The 15436-nt window shown below is 47.4% G+C and overlaps 1 protein-coding gene across 3 annotated transcripts in view; it reads right to left on the bottom strand.

Moving 5' to 3' along the window:
- LOC111561798 (cell wall integrity and stress response component 4-like) overlaps positions 1 to 10611 on the bottom strand; it is a 125157-nt gene extending 114546 nt beyond the window's left edge. The window contains exons 1-2 of one of the 3 annotated variants that reach the window (XR_006582895.1): positions 7236 to 10611; positions 3213 to 3377 (exon numbers count right to left, since the gene is read on the bottom strand). The gene's annotated coding sequence lies outside the window, so the exon portion shown is untranslated. The remainder of the gene's footprint in view (positions 1 to 3212; positions 3378 to 7235) is intronic. The other 2 variants (XR_002744679.2, XR_006582896.1) reach the window with 2 other exon arrangements.
- Positions 10612 to 15436: the final 4825 nt, after the last annotated feature.

The following is a 15436-nucleotide window of genomic DNA, read 5'->3' as shown; positions in this document are numbered from 1 at the left end:
CCCAGGAGCAATCTTCTATTTCACATCCGCCTCGGGCCCAACAGATTGCCGAGCTCAGCCTGGAAACCCAGGACGTGAACGTGCTTGGTACCCAGCCCTGTCCGGCTAAATCGGCACCCACGTCACGGTGGGGTTTCCTTCCACGGTCACAATCCCTTTTCAGGGCCTCTTGCTCCAAGTTTTGCCCTCTTACGTACACACAGATGGCTCGCTCTCCGCGCCCGCCAGCCACTGCTGGACTGACCACTAACGAGGAGCCCCCCGGGGCGGCCTGTCTGGGATTCAGAAATGACTCCACCTTCTCTGCCGCTTAGTCATTGTTATTGGGACGGGGACAGGAAGACCAAAAGCCATGAAAATGCAAGTCGCTATTGCGAGAGCCTCTCTTTACACCGCCACCCTCGGGGCTCCACCTGAGCCCAGCGCTCCTGAAGGGCGCCAAAATGTTCCGTGTCATCTTTGGAACAGGAAGGGCAAAGAGACACAAGATGGTGTGTCATTAAACACTGAAATACCTGGAAGTCAGCGCCAGAATTAGGAGAAGGTTTAGTCACATTCTGTATTTCCTGGACACTAATGCAGGCTTTCTATTTACTGCATGGGACGCAGTGAACTGAAATGCCTTAATTAGGGAAAGTGTCCTATGGACGCTCCCAGATAGGCATTGCTTCCCCAAAGCAGAGGGCAGCTTCCTCTCTGGACCTGTCGCTATCCCTGTTCCCCATTCTGGGGACAGAAACCACAGCAGGTCAACCAGCGCAAAAAGGCAGCTTGCGTGGGGGCCTTCGCACATCCTGGATCACCCTCAGCCCCGAGGACAAGGACGGGGCCTCCCAGAGCTATTTTTGTTCAGTCGCACGCGCTCCCAGGTGCCAACAGCATGTTTTGTCATTAAGTAAATGTAAGAGGGACCTGAGCACCAGCATTGCTTTTGCCAAACATTGTGGAGACACTTTCTGGAATCGCTGAAATCCCATTTCTTTCCACCAGCTGCTGACTACAGGGGCCAAGGATGACACTTTAATACAAATTGAACCCCTTCCATAATGAAACGAGTTGGGTTTTAGGGGTGATTTGTTTAAAAGCCACATCGTAAATCAGCTGTCAGTTCTTCTTTATTCCAGGCCTGGCAGGCTCACCTTTACACTGAATTAATCGCATCTGAAACTTGACCTCCTAGCCCCAGAGCCTGCTGGAAACAACATGTGCTCAACGACTTCCAGTCAAGGCAGCAAGAACTTAAACTGTTCCACATTTTTAATAAATGGGCCAGGAACTCACGGGGTGACTCCCATTGACCTGGGTGCTCAACATATTGATCAGATGAAGGGGACAGAGACAGGTCTGCAACAGCCAGATCTGGGCGAACATTTGCTAACATTGGACAACGCCAATTCATGTTCTTAAGTACAACCAGAGTGAGTCTAAGCCTGAAGAAAGGCCCAGAAACATTACATGAATTGCCAATAACCACTCAGCTAGGTGTTGGGCGGGGGGCGAGTGGAAGTGCTGAGGAGGGAGGGAAGGTGTTGCAGGACCACCTGCCAGGGAGAGAGGAGGGAGCTGGAACTTTCTGTGAGGAGATGGGCCTCAGGGACCCCTTCCAGCTTCTTAGTGCTCTGATGCTAAAAGAGCAATCTGATTATCCAGGAAGAAGGAGCTTTGGAGCTCACTGCAACAGGGCCTCAGAGTCGATGCCGTAAGCCAGCCTTGATGAGGCACTCTCGTGAGCCAGGCCTGTGCTAACCACTGCAGACATGAAGATAATGAAGACAAGCTCCCTCCTCGCAATGAAAATGGATGTGATGGTTTAATACGACGAGCAACTACTACAGGCCTGGGCTGGTTCAGAGATACAATAAGGAACAAGATATATGGCCCCTTCCCCTGAGATGCGCACCGTCCAGCAGGGACAAAGAGATGAAAGCAGAAAGTGACCGCTCAGTGTGTGTGACAGGGACCATGACAAGGTGTCCTTGAAGCCCACAGGAGGGCCACCCAGACGTGGGTGCTCAGGGACATCTTTTCGGAGCAGGGGGTGTTCAACAGACTCCCAATGATGATCAGGGGCTCACCACACGGGGGTGGGACACAGGGGAGGGGCACACAATGCTGTCACAGAACTGACACAAAGTGTGTCCGCACTTTGTAAAACTATAGGGAACACAGTAAGACTCGAGTATAAAATGTGGGTACAGGTGAGACAGAAAGCAGATAGTAGGCAGGGCCTCCGTGCACAGCGCACAACAGTTGCGTCATAGCGGTGTGAGAGGAGCATTATGGGTACGCAGAGAAGAGAGCCATGGAATTCGCTTAGGATGGCCCAGAGAAGTTTGTACAAACACACACATACACACATACACACATACACACACTCACCCCTCCTAAATGATGGCCAGACATTTACCAGAGGAGATGAGAAGACAAAAACTGTTCCAGGCAGAGGAAACAGCATATACAGTATGGGGACACTTTGAAAATAAACGCTATTCTCTCCCCCAATCCCAGGTGGGGTCCAGAATGAGCAACACACCATGGACCAAATTCTGTGCTGCAAGGTCATATCAAGGTCAAGATTATGAATCCTCAAGCTCCAGAAAAAGTGGAGGGGACTGACAACAAGCAATGCTTCCTTACATAGGCCAGCGTCCTCATGCACAGGGACCCTCTTGCTGAGAAGAGCCTCTATTTCCGAAATCAGAAACACGGCCCAGCCAACTGGAAACATTTCAGGGGGACCTTCAAGGAATAACTTGAGGGGGAATCACTTCTTTGGGGAGGTTCCTACAAGAAGATGTTGCCTCATAAACAAAATAAAAATACCCTTGAAACAAGGACCCTCCAAAATTATGCCAATTTGATCCGCAGCACTCACTCCATACTAGGCACTGCACAAAATGCTCCCAAGCCTATCTCGTTTCATTGCTCATCAGCCTGACAAAGGGTTTAGGCTTCCTGTCACTTTATAGAGGAAAAAACTGAAGATAACGTCCTGCCCAAAGTCTCGGGACCACCGGCAAATGGCATCTGGGGAAGGACCAGGGCCCTCCAGCCACACTTCCCCCCATTCTGGCCTACTTCTCCCCACAGACAGGTAACAGCACCCCCAAACCGTCTCCCACCACGTCACTGGAGAAAAACACACAGAGACCAGCAAGAGAACGATTATGTCATAAATATGTGGGTACCAAAGAGATCACTGTGGGGTTTACCTGAAGTTTAAGCCTTTTTACCTTCGCAAGCAGTGAATGGCAGCCAACTGTCCTCAATCTGTTGAAGACGAAGATGCCTCTTCCAGGGGGCATCTGGACCATCTTGCGTGTGAGATGCCTTCATTCTCCTTTCCTTGCGTGTTCCTCAAGATGCCCGTCTTACAGCTGAGGAAATCAAGATTCAAAGCTGTTAAGTATCTTTTCCAAAGTCTCACTGCCATTCAAGTGCTCAGGTCGGGACTCAGAGTAGGTTCAGGAACAAAGCCTGCCTGCAGCACCTGCCACCTCAAGGCAGAATGGAAGGGAACTGCGGATCTTCCCAGAAGGAGAGTCCTCGGAGCCCGTGAAAGAAAGCTAAGCACCCACTATGCAAGGCCTTTCACTAAGAGAAGCTGTAGTTTACAAGGATGCTGACAGGCCTATGCGGCCAAACACAGGTTCTTCCACAAAAGAAAAAAAAAAAAAAAAACAGTCATGAGTGCCAAAAGAGAGAGAAAGAGGACGTCTGCAGATGAACAGAATGCTTGCTCTTCCAGCCAAACTTACGGTTCAACTTTCCACTCTCGAATGCCATTGTTGGAAAGTAACTTACACCGAGGATCTTTACAATAGAAGACAACATAAATAAAGTGTGGGGAAGGATGGGCCCCAAGGGGACCTGGGGTGGAAAGCAAGACGTCACTGGGGGAGGGGAGGTCTGAGGAAGGAGGAGCCCATCTGTGTAGACTTGCACGGATGAAAGTTGCATTGTAGTTCATGCCCTACTGCAAGACTTTAGAGCTTCCTGTAAATCTTGGTCAGAGTGCTGAAAGGTGATGTCAGAGAAAGAGCACCAGACAGAAAGGAGGCCTGGGTTCAAGTCCCAGGCCTACTACCATTCCAGGAGTTATGGAATCTCCTCAGTCCTTCATTTTCTTTGTCCGATACGTGCGAGCATTGAGAGCAATGGGTTCTGGGCAGACCAGGAGTGTCTCTTTATAAGCTGTGTGATCAATGGGATTTCACCTCTCTTAGCCTAAGTTTCTTGGGATGAAAGACAATGATGATGATACTATGAACTGATGACAAATAGTCTTTCTCATAGAGTCATTGTGATTATCAAATACATGCAAAACCTTAAGGCTCAGTCAATGAAGCAAGTGCTGCTCCCAGGGCAAGACCATGGGCAGTGACCAAGTGTCTAGGAGCAGGGCTAGGGGCTAGTGGGGGGGGGGGGGGTTCTGTACACATTCCCAGCCTTTTGCCTACAAAATCTCTTCAGGTGGCAGAAAATATGAAGTAGGTACATGGGAAAGGATTCAGCCACTTGGGCCAGACTAGAGATCCCACCAGTCACCACCCAGAAGCAAGAGCTTCATGGAGCTATGGAGACAGGGGCGTTTGAAGAGGTATCTCTTTCCTGATTGGACCAACTTCCACAGAAAGTGAGTCAGGACAACCCCCCTAAGGAGGTCATAGCTCCCTGAGGCGGGGGTCATTTCTTGTGCACGGCTGGATCCCCAGCACCCAGCATGGAGCTGGCACATCGTGGACTCTGATTAAATACTTGTTGACTGACTGAATGATGAGGAATGGAAAGGCTGAGGGAACAGAAATCCCAGTGAGCAAGTGAATGAGGGGGCTGAGGACCTGACGTGGCTGGATTGGCCTCCACACCAGGGATGCCCTAGAGGTTGGGGTGATCAGGAGAACTAAGGGTAGCACTGAGAAAAACCAGACCAGAGAGGAAAGGGTCAGTCTGTGAGTCACCTGTCCTTCAAACCCAGGCCCTGTTGGAGGAGGGAGCTGAGGAGTGTAAAACTGTGAGTCAGCAGGTTATCTGTGTTGCTACCTTCTGAGTCACCTCCTGACCCCCTGTGGACCTGCCCTCCCATGTGAGAGGGTATGGGGGCATGTGTACGTCCGTGTGTTTATGTCTATACCAACACACTCAGCAGACAACAGCAGCCAGGATGAGTCAAGAGCTTCTCTCACGTTTTATTCAAGCTGTGTTACTGGGCTGCCCTGTCAGTGACTCACCGCTTACCTGCCCTCCCCCAGGAGAAATGCCTTCCAACAGAGGTGAAGCTTGGCAGGCCTCACGGTATGTCAGGGGCCATGAGATCTGCTTACGAGCCAGGTTCTGTCAGTCTCCAGGAGCCACATGCTTCCTCCAGGCCCTCTGTGGGCGCCCCAATGAAAAGGAGGTCCAGGCCCAAGGCTGAGCACATTGCTTACCCTGAGCCCTACCAGGAACTCTCTCCCCTTCCTCAAAAAGTCCTCCCTAGTCTGCCCCTCTCTTCCCCTTACCGCAACCTGCTTCTGTATCATCTCCTAGGGTACAATTGTAGAAAAAGCAGCTCTTCCATGGCCATTGCAATCTATTACCAGAGAATTCTTGAAGGCCCCAATGCCTTCCAATGCCCTCCCCCCACTCTGCTAGAAGAATGCCTAGTAAATCATTCTTCTCACCACTGAGATCATTCCTGACATTACTACCGGATTAACCTTCCTCACATGTAGCTTACTGCTCAAAAACTTTCATCTCATACCAAATTCAGTCAAAATGTGTCTTCCTAACACTGTATGTAGTTTGTTGCCAGCCACATGGAGGGTGGGAAGAACGAACTTCTGGCAGCTGTGTCCATGCCATGTGGCCCTGGCCACAGCCAAGTGTTCAGGGGTGAGCCCCTGACCTAACCTGGGCCAGTCTGAATCTCTTCTGTGAAATTCTGAATAGGGGCTCAGAAATGCCAATCTCAGTCTGGACCAAAGGCTTGAGCAAGGAAGATGTAAAGACTCAGGAGTGGTGGGGGGGACCAATTTTCCCATGATGTGACCAGTAAAGCTTAGAAAGCATCTCCACAGTGACAGCAGGATAAAGCTAACATGTGTGGAGAAGCCGAGGGGAGAGGAAAATATATTGCCCTGTCCCTTCCAGTCCCTAGCTCCCAAGTCCAGTGCTACCCAAAAGCACTTTCTCCATTTCAATGTATAAACATGGAGGGTGGTGAAGGAAATAGCTAAAAGTTCACTTATAGTAGAAAATTTAATTAGAAAAATATTAAAACTTACACGGTATATAAAATAATATTTTAGAAAAATGTTTCCAAGGAAGGAAGAAATTCATTCAAACTAATTCTATTGAGCACCTACTATGGGCCAAGCATTAGAATTTTTCATTAGAATTTTTCACTAGAATTTCCAAAATCAGGTAGGCATGAGCTACACAAAAAGAACAAGCAAGCAAGCAAGCAAGCAAGAAAGAGGGAGAGGGGGAGAGAGAGAGAGAGAGAGGCAGGGAGGAAAAAAGAAAAGAAATTTATAGTGTCTGAAATGTTATTTATTCTTCTCTTTAATTTTTTTAAGTTTACTTATTTTGAGAGAGAGAGAGAGAGAGAGAGAGAGAAAAGGGGAGGAGCAGAGAGAGGGAGAGAGAGAATCCCAAGCAGGCTCCGTATTGTCAGCTCGAACTCACGAACTGTGAGATCATAACCTGAGCCGAAACCAAGAGTCGGATGCTTAACCGACTGAGACACCCAGGCGCCCCATTGGTTATCACTCTTCTTATAGGTGATGATTCTTGATCTGAAAATGACCTTCAAAGGCCTTGTTTACAATTATACCCATCACTTGCACTTCTTGCCCTGACTTCTTGTACAAAAGGCAGGATTTCGCAGGCATAGTAACCTACCAACTGGATTTAACTCTACCTGGGAATCTTTTTTTAAAATTTTTTTCAACATTTATTTATTTTGGGGAGACAGAGACAGAGCATGAGTGAGGGAGGGGCAGAGAGAGAGGGAGACACAGAATCTGAAGCAGGCTCCAGGCTCCGAGCTGTCTGCACAGAGCCCAACACGGGGCTCGAACTCATGAACTGCGAGATCGTGACCTAAGCTGAAGTCAGATGTTTAACCGACTGAGTCAGCCAGGCGCCCCTCCCTGGGAATCTTAATAGTGGTTCATAATTTTTGCATTAATTAAAATTTACATATTTTTTTAAGTTGTTAATTGCCTTAGAACATAACAAAACTGGCTTACCATGGACAAAGAAGCTCCCAGCCAAGTTGAGAGGATCTCTGGAAGCATCATCCATCATCTGTCTGTCTCTGTCTGTGTCTCTGTCTCTTTCTATCTCTCTCTCTCATGTTTTTGGTTCCCAGATGTAGACTCCTATTAGGAAAGGAAAGTGGGGGGAGACCAGAGGAGGGAAAGAGAGCAAATGGATGTTCTCTGAGAAGTGCTTTTATAATAGCCACAAAAATAGCTAGCATCTATTGAGCACTTACTATAGGTCACTATAGCACTGAGCTAGTGCTTTCCAAATTTCTCTTATGCAATCCTCACAAACAGCCTGAAAGGTGGGCATCCTCATACTCCCACAGAGAAAGCAGCAGAGATCTGAGTCCACTCAGCTCGTAAGTGGCAGGATCACTAAATTCACAGCCTGGGCCTTTAATCGCCAACTGCACTGACTCCTAGGACCCAAATGGATGTCTGGCCTCAGCTGAGCTATGGCCAAATCACACGGCCCGCGTCCATTAGCCAATCCAAAATCCAGGCCAGGCAGCGGAGGAGGGGGAGTCGCCGCTGTGGTTTGAGACGAAAAGAAAGCACATCACCACCCCAGGCTAAAGGCCTAGGAGCTCAGACCCAAGCAACTTTCCTGCCATCCTTTTGTCAGGCCCACTGCGCTCAGGCACGAGCTCAGCAGCACCCTCAAATCAGGATCCTGGAGTCCTGAGCTCTCAGGAAAGTCCCAAATGGAAAAGGAGCTGTCAACCAGGTCATTGTCCCAAAAGCCTAGGCCTAAATGTAAATGGGTTAAGTTGCTCTTGAGAAGCCAGAAACCAAAGAGACAGGGTCCCCTCATACTCCTATTCCCAGAGGCCCCTAAACGTCCCCAGGGAAGCAAAAAAGGAGCCATTGCACCCAAGCATCTTGTTTTGATTGTACTGAAAATATCCCCGTCACAGCTCAGACCCCGTGAAGACGAAAGGAGCATTCTCTACTCTGCGGGCAGAGCACAGAGCCCGCTCGCCGCACTCGAGGCTATGACAGTCAAGAATGCTTTCATACTGGCGCTTGGCTGCCTGATTCCTTCTGGAATGTACGGACTTTTTCCCTTTGATCTTTAATATGGCTGCCTGGAGGGACCAGGATCCGGGCATTTGCAGCTACTCCTGTCTTCTGATTGTGCCTCCACCCCAAGTTTTTGGACACACTTCTGCGGGTCTGCACTCGGTAGTCAGTCCCTCCTCCTTCCCTCTCATCTCCCCCCACTCCTAAGAGTGTGCCCTCCACTCCAGACCCTTGACATCCTGTCATCAGGCCACCTGTGACCTTCCTCCTCTTCTCAAGACTGCCTCCACCCCCAATACAAGGACCCAACATCTAGATGCTTGGAAACAAGCAACTGGTTAACTGGCTGGGTTTTTTGTTTGTTTGTTTGTTTCATTTGTTTTAGCTTTTCATCCAGATGTTGGTGTCACGTAAAACCAGCCTAGAAGTCCTGTGTTTTTTATTCCAATTCAGAGTATGTCACAATCACTAGAAGAAATAAGGCGCTGTTTGTCCTTTTCAGCACCGTACCCAAGAACAAGACCTGGGGGCCTAACCTGCCCAAAGAAATTCAGTTGTGGACACACCAGTCTCTTTTTTAAAGGGAGAAAGGAGGAGGAAAAAGAGGTAAAAGCAAGATTTTGGAGACTGCTTAATAGTGGGATGAGTGGTGGCCCCAGAGATACCAGGTCTGCATCTCTGTAACCTTGAATGTTACCTTGATTGGAAAAGGTGTCTTTGCAGATGTAAGTAAGTTAAGGACCTTGAGATGGAGATGCCATCCTGGATTACCTGGGTGAGTGCCAAGGACCATCATATGTGTCCTTATAACAGGGAGGCGGAGGGAGACCTGACACACACAGAAGCAGAAAAAGCTAGGAGAAGACAGAGGAAGAGGTTGGAGTAAGGCAGAGACAAGCCAAGAAATGAAGCAGCCACCAGAAGCTGGAACAGGCAAGGAGAGAGCCTCAGGAGAAGTACGCCCTGCTGACTTGGTGTTAGACTTTTGGCTCCCAGAACTGTGAGAGAATACATTTCTGTTGTTAATCCACCAACTTTGTGATAATTTGTTAACAGCAATCACAGGAAACTAATGCGATGCTCCTTTTTCCAAGAACTATCGTAGACAAGCCTGGAGGTGGAGGTTAAAAAAAAAAAAAAAAAGGAATAGGGAGAATGGACAGTAAGATCGTCTACACGTGGATCTGGGTGACGTAGGGGCTCTTATTACGGTCCTGACAACGGGTCCAGCGGTTCTCGAGACCTGCTTTGGCTCAGCCAGCCCTCCTTCCTGTGGGTTCCTAAGAGAGACAGGAGCACGAGGGAAAATAGCACATACGTGGTCAACATACCTCTATCTAAACATCTAACTGGGTTTGGGCCTGAAACTCCATTGGACAACCCCTAATAAGTTGACACACTGCCCCAATTTCATGGCTGAAGGGTCTTACCACCTTCTGGCCAGCTGTAGAAGGCCAAAGAGATGAGCTCCCACAAACCTGTGTGGGTTGCTAAACACACCAGCCCATTGTCCTCAAAGTCCTACCCATGAGTAAATATGGCTCAGTGTTCTGAACTGTGACTAACCTAATTAACAACTCATCCTCCCTGTCAGACACAAGAAGGGAAGTGGAAAGAGAGCTAGGCTCATCCTCCCGTACAAATAGGAACAATTTGGGAACCACAACCTCCCCGAGACTGTTGATTGAAATCTCTATTTTGGGACACAGGTGACGGGAGTGAATCACCATTCTGTCCATTTTAGCTTCCTTCTCTCATCTCCACCAAGGGAAGGAGATACTGAGCCAACTTTCCCTGGATGCCTACCTTATGCCATGTGCTATTCTAGGCACTGGGGATACAGTATTAACAGGACAGACACAGTCCCTGCCTCCACAAAGGACCAGAAATTCCCTTCTGGGCTTACTAAGCCTTCACCACTCCAAAACACAGTCCAAGGGAATTCACCCCAAGCTTAGTCTCTCCCAACTTCCAGTACCCTGCAGACATGCTCCCCACCCAGTGCCATGCTGGTCTGTAAACCTGAGAACTAGAACTCTACAAAGAACCATGGCGGCTTAAGGGTATGAGAACCAGATAAAATAAACTTCTTTGAAGAGCACGAAACACTGTAAAATTACAAGGCATTGTTAATTGTAATCTATAACCAGTCAGGTCAAAGGATCAGAAAATTGTGCTGCTGAGGCCAAAACTTTGTGGTCTCATTAACTGCATTTATTCTCATGTCACATCCCAGATTTAAACTCCAAACGGCTGATTAAAACCAATAGAAATCAGCTGACTCCCATCCATCTTTTTTGAGGACCAGCCAATAGCCCTGGCTTCCTTTACAGAGGATGGCATGTTATTTTTGAAACACGAAAAAAGAACAAAAAAGGACATTGTGCAAGGCCCAGGGAAATCCAAGTGTAAGAATAAGCAAGCTATATATCTAGAGGTAAAGGAGGAGGGAAGGAAGAGAGGGAAGGGGAGGGCGAGGGGAAGGGGAGGGCAAGGGGGAGGAGGCAAATATTTTTAAGTATGCAAAGGTTTGTCATGATTATTATGAATTAGAGCCGGGAGCTCTGTGAGTGACCATTAAGGGAGACTTTTTTCTCTGTTTGACCAGCCTGTCCATGAGCAAACACTAAACCTGAAGGTAGTTCAGAAACCAAAATAATTGTTCCAATTTACATTCACTGTTTTTTTGAAATTTGAAAATTAAGTCGAATGGTTCAGTGCCAGTCAAAACAAATCCGTTCTGACAAATTCCACGGGAAGTGGCACGAAGCCTTCCCATCTAGGATCTGTGGTTACCTGGGTGGCACGCATCCAGAACCGAACGTCTCTGTGCTCCTTCAGCCCAAGCTCATCACTGACGCTCAAGAAACTTCCCACTAGACCACAACTCACTAGGAAGAACAACCATTGCTTGGGTCAAAATGAGTGGAAAGGGAACCGCGGTAGGAGAAACAACAATAGAGAGAAAAAAGAAGGGAGAGAAGAGGATGTGACGGAGATAAAAACAGAGCAGAACCTGTAATTTGAAGAAGAAAGTGGGGACATGCCACTTCGGAGGTTTGGTCGAACCGAAGGAACTGAAAACAAAGGCCAGTGAAATGTTCCCATTCCCCGGGGCTTCATCTGGGTTAATTACGTCCTGACAGAACAGCCCGTCCAAGAGTTCACTTGGGTCTTTCCCAATCACACATTTGATTGCTCGTTCATTCAACAACAATGTAGAATGTGCAGGGCCCTGGGCTCACTTCTAAAGAGGTAGAAAGGTGAGCTGAGGGCAAAATCTTGTAGAGACACGAGACATGAAGGTAAATGTACATAATACTAGTGTGACCTTCCTGTGGGAAGAATGGAGCTTGAGGGGGTGCGTTTTTAAAAATAAATGTTGCAGGGGCACCTGAGTGGCTCAGTCGGTTGAGCGTCCAACTTCGGCTCTGGTCAGGATCTCGTGGTTTGTGAGTTCGAGCCCCGTGTCGGGCTCTGTGCTGACAGCTGGGAGCCTGGAGCCTGCTTTGGATTCTGTGTCTCCTCCTCTCTCTGCCCCTTCCCTGCTCATGCTCTGTCTCTCTCTGTCTCTCAAAAATGCATAAACGTTTAAAAAAATTTTTAAATAAATGCTGTATTTTACAATACTTTTAAGATTTACAGAAAAATGGTGAAGAGAGCACAGAGTTCGCATATATCCGACACCCAAGTACCTCACTTTAACATCTTACAGGAGTGTGGCACATGTATCACAACTAATGAAGCAATACTGATCAATTATTGTTAACAAAAGTGCATACTTTATTCGGGTTTCCTTCATTTTTAACCAAATGGCATTTTTCTATTCCAGGGTCCTAGCTGGGACCACACTGCATTCAGTCACTATGTCTCCTTAGGGTGCTCATGACTGTGACAGGTGAGAGCATGCATTTTTAAAACAACTAGAGTTTTCCTTATGCTGTCTCTCCAAACAGGCTTAATGAATTGGTCATTTCTCTGTGCCTACATGAATCGTGAGCTGGCCCCAAAACTTCTTCAGTCTCTCTCAAATAATAGGTCCTATCAAAAATATAAGATACCATGTCTAGCCCACTGTAGTAATTGATCAGAATTAGGGGCGGGGGCAGTAGAGGAATAAACAGAGAAGAAACACGCAGAAAAGCTTGAGAACCCAGGAAAGTAGAGTATCATGGAAGCCAAAAAAGAGGGAATCTTAAGAAAAAAGGAGCAATCAGATGCTGAAGAGAGGCTCTGACAGGAGGAGAAGAAAAGGACTCGGCTCTCAGGAGTTCTCTTAGGACCTTCAAGAGAACAGCTGTGTAGAGTGGCAAGAACGGAAGCCACCATGGAATATGTTAAGGAGTGAGCATGTGGCCGGAAAATGGGTCCACCAATTTAGACCCCTCCCTTGAGAAGCTGAGTGGTAAATATAAGGGGAAAAATAGATTGCCATCCTAAATGGGTAGCAGCAGGTTTAAGGAAAAGGATTTAGGGTTGGGGTATATGATAGTCAGCTTCTAAAAGGCTCCCCCAAATCCCTCCTACTGATACTCACCCCTGTTTAATCCCATCCCTGTGTATATGGGCTGGACCGGTGATTCACTTCTAACAACCAGAATGCAGGAAAAGTGAGGGGATGTCTTGTCTGAGATTAAGATACAGAAGCCTATGATTTTGTTTTACTTGCACTCTGTCTTCCCCTGGCTTTTCTCAGTTTGCTTACTCTGACAAAGCAAGCTGCCATGTTACAAGCCACCCGTGGAGAGACCCACATGGCAAGAATCTGAGAATGACCTCCAGCCAACAGCCAGCAAGGAACTAAGGCCCTGAGGCCAACAATCCTTGAGGAACTGAGTGTTGTTAACAATGACACAAATGTTCTTGAAGCAGATCCTTCCATGACTGAGTCTTGATGTGGACAGCAGCCCCAGCCAACACTCTGCAGCCTCTGAGAGACCCCAAAACACAAAGCTCAGCTAAGCCACATCCTGAGTCCTAACCTACAGAAAACTGGGAGATAAGCAATGCTGCTGTAAGCCACTAAATTTAGGATAATTTTCCTACACAGCAATACGGATCTAACACAGAATGGGTATGGGTTTTTTTTTTTTAATATTTATTTATTTATTTTGAGAGGGAGAGAGAGAGAGAGAGAGAGAGAGAGAGAGAGAGAGAGAGAGAGGAGCATTCGCACATGCATGTGAGTGGGGAAGAGACAGAGAGAGAGGAGAAAAAGAATCCCAAGCAGACTCCACGCTGTTAGCACAGAGCCCGATACGGGGCTCAATCCCATAAACCATGAGATCATGACCTGAGCTGAAATCAAGAGTATGATACTTAACTAACTGAGCCACCCAGGTACCTCAGGATGGGTATCTTTGATAAGGGATGCCTGCACATGACTCTAGTTTCAACATTTGTTGTCCTTAAGAACTACCTTGGCATCTGTCAAAATGCAGATTCTGGGCACCAGACCCAAAAATTTTTATTTAGGCACTGGAGATACAGCACTAACTGGACAGCACTCTTTGGAAAAGGGCCCAAGAAATCACACCTGTGAAATACTGGGAATGATTCTGATACAAATGGGGAAGGAAAGGCTACATCCAGTGGGAAAAAAACAAAAACAAAAACAAAAACAAAAACAAAACACCAGGAGATGCAATTCAGAGACGGGGGTCTTGAGGTCCTAGAGCAGACACAGCAAGAATCCATGAGAAAGCTAGCCTTCAAGTCTTGACTTCTTCCTCCGAAAAAGCAAGGAAGAACAAAACTATGGGGAAAGACACACAGAAATTTTGAGATGGGAAGGAAGAAAAGTCTCAGTCATCTCTGAAGGAAGGACACGGAGCCATCTACAAAGTAGATGTAGATGTAGAAGTAGAAATATTGTAGAAGGTTTAAAGAGAGAAGAAAGGATTGGGAAGAACTAGATTCCTTGAGGAAGCTTTGGTGATTCAGTAATGATTTTTTGCAAAATAGATAGCAAGGACCAAAGGATGACTAATGCGCATAATTTGGAGGAAAATGAAAGAGCACACTCACTTCACTCTCCTCACTCTATGAGCCATTCCTAGTGGGAGGAGGAAGGTCTCTGTTGGAGAAAGTTGCGGGAACAGTATCCAGGGAAAAGGCCACTTTCTGCTGTGATAAGGAGGCAGAAAGAAGGCTTTAAGAAAAGGTGAGGGAGGAGCTTGTCCTCAACAATACAAGGGTTCTCCTGGACTCAGTAGAAGAGTCCCATAGAAGCAAAGCAAAGGGGCCCTGGGTAGGCCTGGGACTGACCTGGATAGAAAAAGAGGAGGACAGGAGGCACTGCCTGAGGAGGTGAAGGCTGAAGATGGGCTGCAGATTCCCGATCGTAATGGGAGGACAGAGCAGATACCAGATACATTCACTGAATTAACTTGTCCCCATAATCTGAGTTAAATATTGATCCATCATCAACGTCCTTGGCTCCTCTAAGAGCAGGTCCAAGAAGAGGGCTGACAGTGCATGCCCCTCGCAGGGAGGCCTGCCTCTGAGATCTAGTTCAGGTCTCAGGAGAGCATTGAAACTGTCCAGACTCAAAATGTTTCAAGTCCGATATCTATTATTTACAACATCCCCACGCATCTCATACAGGTACCTGCCTGTAGTTAAACTCATAGGGAGGAAAGATCCCTAGGCTGAGGGTTTAGAGACCTGAGTCCTTGTCCCAGCTCCAGCCCGACAAGCTATGTGACCTTAAAAAGCTATTCACCTCTGACACCATTTGTAGAGTGGAGGGGGGCTGAACCAGATGTTCCCTCAACTCCCTTCCAGCTCCAACATTCTAGGAGCCCGAAAACACGCAAACCTAAACCAGGTCTAGGAATCATGTGGTTTCGTTTTTGGAAATTTAGCTTAAAAAAAAAAAGGAAAAAGTTTTAGCCCTTATCTGTAACCTCCTGGAGACTTTCTATCCATTGGTAGGATTCCCTGTGGGAGATGTTTTGAAATAGTGGACATTCCATGAAATGAAATTCTGGGGATTCATCTGCAATAGGGGCTGAAAATTTTCTGAGTGAGCTTTCCCAAATGTATGAGAAATCTTTATCCAATTGGATATGGGGCAGATTCTCCTCTGAAGCATCCTGTTTGCATTGTCAAGGCAGGGTTTGGTAGGAAAAAAGCACTGAGGCCCAGATATCTTGCCA

Source organism: Felis catus, chromosome C1 (genome assembly GCF_018350175.1).
Source record: "Felis catus isolate Fca126 chromosome C1, F.catus_Fca126_mat1.0, whole genome shotgun sequence".
Classification (NCBI taxonomy): domain Eukaryota; kingdom Metazoa; phylum Chordata; class Mammalia; order Carnivora; family Felidae; genus Felis; species Felis catus.
This window is presented reverse-complemented; position numbering and strand designations above follow the sequence as displayed.